This window comes from Miscanthus floridulus, chromosome 1, assembly GCF_019320115.1.
Source record: "Miscanthus floridulus cultivar M001 chromosome 1, ASM1932011v1, whole genome shotgun sequence".
NCBI lineage: Eukaryota > Viridiplantae > Streptophyta > Magnoliopsida > Poales > Poaceae > Miscanthus > Miscanthus floridulus.
In genome coordinates this window covers 103,067,982-103,075,103 of record NC_089580.1, presented here as the reverse complement: position 1 = coordinate 103,075,103, position 7,122 = coordinate 103,067,982, and positions in this window count along the sequence as shown.

The window sequence follows — 7,122 nt, the reverse complement described above, 5'->3', positions numbered from 1 at the left end:
TAAATAGTTCTCTCATACAAGCAGTGATCAAAAGATGAAGCAAGCCAACCACAACTAGATAGTGCACTTGATCATATAAGTGGTATTCAATTCATTTGGGTGAAAAATGGATTTCATTATTGATGATTGATCTTTACCAAGCTTATAATTGGACTTCACATTGCTATTGGAGAAATAAATTGGAATCTATGTGACTATCCTCTTCTCCAACATAGCAAAGGTATCATTGTAATATGCATGATCATTTCATACCTTACTAGTATGTGGTTAGTGCATATAGTACATGCTTATTAGGATCATGCATAACAAATGAAAAGTTTAAATTCATAGCCTACCACTATTGCTTGAATGATTAATTGATCTAGTGGTAAGTATATGAGTTTGTTCATGAGCTAGTGAACCCAAGTACTTGATTTATTTTGGATTGTCAACAAGTGACAAATACAGCCTCGATAAGATAACCGCTTAATGTGTGTGAAGAAGCTTAGTGAGGGTCCAACCAAACTTGGAAGCTTAGGCAAATCAATTTAGTTCAAATCATATTAGAAGCTCATGAAGATGACAAGTATTCAAGAAATGACTATAATTGACAAATCCTACAAGTGGTTCCATGATAGTTGCTACAAGTGGTATGTCATCATACAAGTGGTATCTAGCACATCAAATGGGGGTTCCACAAGTGATCCTCAACTTTAAATGATCATCAAGTGAACAAAGTTCCCTCATATACAAGAGCTCAAGATTATCAAGTGGATGACCCATGCTATGACATAGGGGGAGGTGTCCCACCGATTGGTATCAAGGTTAAAGATCCTACATGATATATCTCAAGGGCCACAAGTGGTGTCATTCCAACATATTTGATAGTATCCATAAAAAATGCAAGACTCAAGTGTCAACCATCTACCCTTAGTACCACCTTTTGTATCAAGAGATGCACACCTTTTATGGAAATTGATGACAAAGTGGGAGAAGTAGTACAAAGATATGAAGAGAAGTGGATTTGGACATGGACATGGACAAAGAGGGAGCAACATTGAGGAATGGAGAAGGATCAAAACTCTTGGACAAGAGAAGCACACAAGTAGGGGGAGCAAGCTAATGAACTTGATTGTTGCATTTGACATGTGCATATTCATGTGCTTGCTTGCATTGCATAAGTTATTGAATTCTATATGCATGCTTGTGTGGTGTATGCTAGTTGTAGAACTTGAATGATGATATGATAACTAGCATACATAGGATGGTAGCTTGACTTGTGTTTTTACAAATGGTACTAGAACCTTGCTTATAATATTGATCTCACGGGGTTTCTAGTGTTTATGTTGTCTAGCTACTCATGATTGATATGGTAGGGGCTGATCCCGATCTTTCGAATGAGAGGATGGGGTAACTTTGATTTGGGGAAGGATTCGACATTGGCTGTCCGACTACAACATCCAGCAGGGTTGCTACGCCTTAGCAACAGGTACACTGACTCTGATTTGTTGTTGTTCTTGCCGTGCCAAGAACAACCCTGAACCTGCAAGGAATCGAGAACAAGCAAGAACAAGATAAACAAGAAACAACTCTTGGATCTAAATCAGGACACGAAATTTGGGGTTTTGAATCAAGTAAATCGGGTGGTCTAGCCAACACACGCATTTACAAGGAAGTAGCTGAAGCTAAACTTGCATCTGAACAAAACCCACCCTCAAATGGTGGCTGCTACATGTCTTTTATAGTGGGAAACAACCAGGAGGCATGGGAGGGTGGAAACCCTAAATTAGAATGGCCCCTAGTGGGCTTTACTTGATAAGTGGTTCTCAGCCCATGACTGGAGGTCCGAACGTCTTTTTGTTGATTCTGCTCGTCTCCGGTGGAGTCTGGCCATGAGGTTGGATCCATATGAAAATAGACATCAAGATCTTTCCAATGAGTACTCATGGGCCTTCAACAACATCCGGAGTCGAGAGTTATGATCAAATCAATCTGGTGCTGCTACGATGTCCAAACGTGCACTTCGAATGTTTAGTATGGTCTTCTTGTTGTTTACACCAGCATCCGCTTGATGGTTATCTTGATGACCTTGCACCTAGCTAGTTTCTTCCATGTTCCTAAGCATAAGGAAATCATCACAAGGATTTAGTAGTACCCCATCCAGAGAAGAAATTGTTTAGACAGCGAGGAACGACTTTACCTGATAATTAAGTTCTTGTGCTTTAGCTCGAGTCATTGGCCCTTGCTGTGCAATAGGCATGGTTGTATCCAAGGAAGTGATGTCCTCATCATCCTCCCCTTCTTACGTTTGAGTCGTCCTCGACTCACATTCATTCTCTTCTCCCTAAGTACAGGCTTCAAATCTGCAATGTTAAACATGGGGCTAACCCCGAAATCTGCAGGTAACTCAAGTTTGTATGCATTATCATTAATACAGTTCTAACACTTTGAAAGGACCATCTGCTCTAGGCAGCAACTTAGACTTCCTCAAATTAGGGAACCTATCTTTTCTCAAATGTAACCAAACTAGATCAGCAGGTTCAAAAGTGACATGTTTCTTTCCTTTACTACCAGCAAGTTTATATTTTGCATTCATGCACTCTATATTCTCCTTAGTGGTCTCATATAGTTTTAAAATGAGTTCAGCACAGTTTATTTGCATCAACATTGACCCTCTCCGAGGTTGGAAGGGGTAAAAGATCAATAGGAGCACGAGGCAAAAACCCATAAACAATCTCAAAAGGGCATTTCTTAGTAGTAGAATGTTGTGAACGATTATAAGCAAACTCAACATGAGGTACGCACTCTTCCCACAATTTTATGTTGTTCTTCAAAATAGCCCTAAGCATGGTTGATAAAGTTCTATTTACAACCTCAGTTTGCCCATCCAGTTTGGGGATGACAAGTGGTGGAAAATAAAAGCTTAGTCCCCAACTTAGCCCACAAAGTCCTCCAAAAATGGCTAAGAAACTTTGCATCATGATCAGAAACAATGTTGTTTGGTACACCATGCAAGCGGACGATCTCACGAAAGAACAAGTCAGCCACATGTGTAGCATCATCACTCTTATGGCATGGTATGAAATGAGCCATCTTAGAAAATCTATCCACCACAACAAAGACACTCTCTCCCCTTCTTTATTCTAGGCAGCCCTAAAACAAAGTCCATAGAAATATCCTCCCAAGGCGCACTAGGAACAGGTAGAGGCATATACAAACCATGAGGATTAAGGCATGACTTAGCTTTTTGGCATGTTGTGCAGCGAGCAATGAACCTTTCCACATCTCTCCTCAACTTGGGCCAAAAGAAGTGATCAGCAAGGATGTCCTCCATTTTCTTCACACCAAAATATCCCATCAGCCCTCCTCCATGCGCTTCCTGCAACAATAACAAACGCACAGAGCTAGCTGGAATGCATAGCTTGTTAGCTCTAAAGACAAACCCGTCGGTGAGGATGAATCTATTCCATGTTTCCCCTCATGGCAATTCAGCAATACATCTTTGAAATCATTGTCATGCGCATATTGTTCCTTAATAGTTTCCAAACCAAAGATTTTAAAGTCAAGTTGTGAAAGCATGGTGTAACATCTAGACAAAGCATCAGCAATTATGTTTTCCTTCCCCTATTTGTGTTTGATGACATAAGGAAAGGACTCGATGAATTCAACCCACTTGGCATGTCTACGGTTTAGTTTTGCTTGGCTACGGATGTGTTTCAAAGATTTATGATCATAATGTATGACAAACTCTTTGGGCCATAAATAATGCTACCATGTTTCCAAAGTCCAAACTAGAGCAAGCAATTCCTTATCATAAGTAGAATAGTTCAAACTAGGGCCACTCAACTTTTCACTAAAATACGCCACAGATTTTCCCTCTTGTAATAGCACACCGCCCAACCCAATTCCACTAGCATCACATTCAAGCTCAAAGGTTTTATTGAAATCAGGAAGGTGGAGTAATGGTGCATGTGTTAACTTATCTTTTAGCGTGTCAAATGCATTCCTGTGTGTTGTAGTCTAAGTGAATGCCACACCCTTCTTGGTGAGCTCATGTAGCGGGGCTGCAATGGTGCTAAAGTCCCTCACAAAGCGGTGATAGAAACCAGCAAGTCCTAGAAAACTTCTTATTTATGTGATCACAGTGGGAACTGGCCAACTATGAATTGCCTCGACCTTGGCTTGATCAACTTCAATACCCTACTGGGGTCACAACATAGCGAAGGAAAGAGACTCGATCTATGCAAAATGTGCACTTCTCAAGATTACCAAATAATTGAGCATTATGTAAAGCATCAAAAATAGCACGTACATGATCAAGATGTTCCTCCAAAGTTTTGCTATATATCAAAATGTCATCAAAGTATACCACCACAAATCTACCAATGAAAGCACGTAAAACTTCATTCATTAATCTCATGAAAGTGCTGAGTGCATTAGTGAGGCTAAAAGGCATGACTAACCACTCATATAGACCGAACTTGGTTTTAAATGTTGTTTTCCATTCATCTCCTAACTTCATGCGAATCTGGTGGTAACCACTATGCAAATCAATTTTAGAGAACACAATTGAGCCTGCTCAATTCATCAAGCATATCATCTAGTCTAGGAATCAGGATGACGATATCTAATTGTGATATTATTAATCGCTCTACAATCCACACACATGCGCCAGGATCTATCTTTCTTAGGAACTAAAAGTACAAGAACAGTGCAAGGGCTAAGATACTCACGCACATAACCTTTGTCAAGCAATTCTTACACTTGGCGCTGTATCTCTTTAGTTTCCTCTGGGTTGGTCCTATAAGGAGCATGATTTGGCAAGGAGGCCCTAGGAATGAGGTCAATCTAGTGCTCAATTCCCTGAATTGGTGGCAGTCCTAGTGGTACCTCCTTTGGGAAAACATCGGCGTACTCCTACAAAAGGTTAGTGATAGCAGGAGGCAAAGAAATAGGAGTATCCTCAAGTGAAAACAAAGTTTCTTTGCAAACCAAAGCATAGCATATAGTAGTGCAAGTATCAATCTCTTCCAGATCAGATTTGGTAGCAAGAAAACAGGAACCCTTCAACTTAATCTCATTTTTCTTATCATGAACTAGATTTAGTGTTTCTCTTTTTATGTTGCTAAAGTTCCTTAGCCACAATTTGATTTTCACTCTTAACATGCTCCTTAGTGTTCAACTTTCTAGCTCTAGCAATTTCATCTTTCATAATATCCTGAGGAGACATAGGATGTAACACAAGCTTCTTTCCATTATGCACAAAAGAATATTGATTGGTTCTACCATGATGCATAGAGTCTATATCAAACTGAAATGGTCTACCTAAAAACATAGAACATGCTTGCATAGGTACAACATCATAGTCAATGGAATCATGATAAGAGCCGATTGCAAAATTGACTCGTACCAACCGTGTTACCTTTACATTGCCGCCGTTGTTGAACCACTGAATGTTGTAAGGTTGGGGGTGTGGTCAGGTATCCAAAGCCAGCTTCTCCACCATCTCTAAGCTTGCCAAGTTGTTGCAGCTCCCTCCATCAATGATCACATGACATGAACTGCTCCTGTACCACACACTTTGTTTGGAACAAGGTGTGGCGCTGATTTTGTTTAGCCTTCTCCATTTGTGCACTCAACACTCGTTGCACAATGAGGCACTCATAACGATCTGCATGTTCAGCTCCAATGTGTTCTTCAACTGGATTCTCATCTCCACCTGCACGGTCAGCGGCAAGCAAAGCATATGTTTCGTCATCCAAATCACTAGCAGAGGAATATTCACCATCATGTCGCACGATCAGAACGTGCTTGCTTGGGCAGTCCCGTCTCACATGTCCATAACCCTTGCATTGCAAGCACTGAATATCTCTTGTTCTTCTCATAGAAGTAATGGAAGAAGAACTCTTGGCTGTTGGAGCTTGCTATTCCATTTGTTGGTTCAACCAGGCATGATGATGAATTTGATCGAGAAGGGTGTTGTTTGTTGTTTGAAGGAGATGGAGCAACTACTCATGTCGACGGTGCAGTAGCAGGTTTTGGTGTCCAAGAGTTAGCACTGACCTATAGAAAAGTTAGTTCTCATGCTAGCTCGACAGTCCCTGCACTTCCCATTCAGCCTTACAAGCAAGATGAAATAAACGATCGATTGAATTATATTCCTTGTAAGCTAAAATGTCTTGAATTTCTCGGTTCAAACCACCTACAAATCTAGCCATTGTTGCATCCTCGGTTTCTACCAAACCACAACGAAGCATACCAGTTTGTAATTCCTGATAATATTCCTCTACAAATTTATTCCCTTGCCTAAATTGTTGCAACCTATGTAACAAATCACGTGCATGATATGAAGGAACAAATCTTGCTCTCATGACCCTTTTCAAAGCATCCTAGGTCTAAGGAGTATTGTTTGGATTAGTGTGGCAATACTCACTCCACCAAATAGAAGCAAAATTAGTAAACTCACTAGTTGCAGCCCTAACACTGTTTATTTCTAGGGAAATCATGACAAGCAAACTTCTGATCAGCAACTAGTTCCCATGTAAAGTATGCATCATGATCATATTTCCCATCAATAGATGGCATGGTGAACTTAATTTTACCCAAAGAATCATCATTGTCACGTACCTCTTGGTGTGGCGGCCTAGCACCCATTCCACAACGATTACGGTGTAGTTAACGATGGGGTTGAGCATCCACCTCATCATCATGCTCGGTGTCTCTTGCATAGACATCATCATTCTTGGCTAAAACACTGCCCACACTACCATCATTGCGGTGGTGTTGATGTGCATGGTTACGTCCTCTGTCTTGCATTCTCTCAAGTCTGGCCAAAATAGCAGCAAGAGAAGTGTTCACTTCTCCAATGGAAACCTCCATCGCAGCAAGCCTTTGGTTGGTGCCAATTTGAGTTGCCTCTAATTGCCCAAGGCGCTCATTGGTAACATGAACGCCCTCTTTGAGGCCTTCAGCAGCGTAACCTCATACAGCGCTCGAAGTCACGTATGATGCCCCTTGTGCGTGGTGAGTGTGCATGTTGCCCCTGCTCAGTCCTCACCATTTCCTTACATGGTTAGTGAACAGCAGCAATAACACAAGAAGGTGCTCGAATAACAAAAGAAAACTAAGTAATGGCTGATTCCA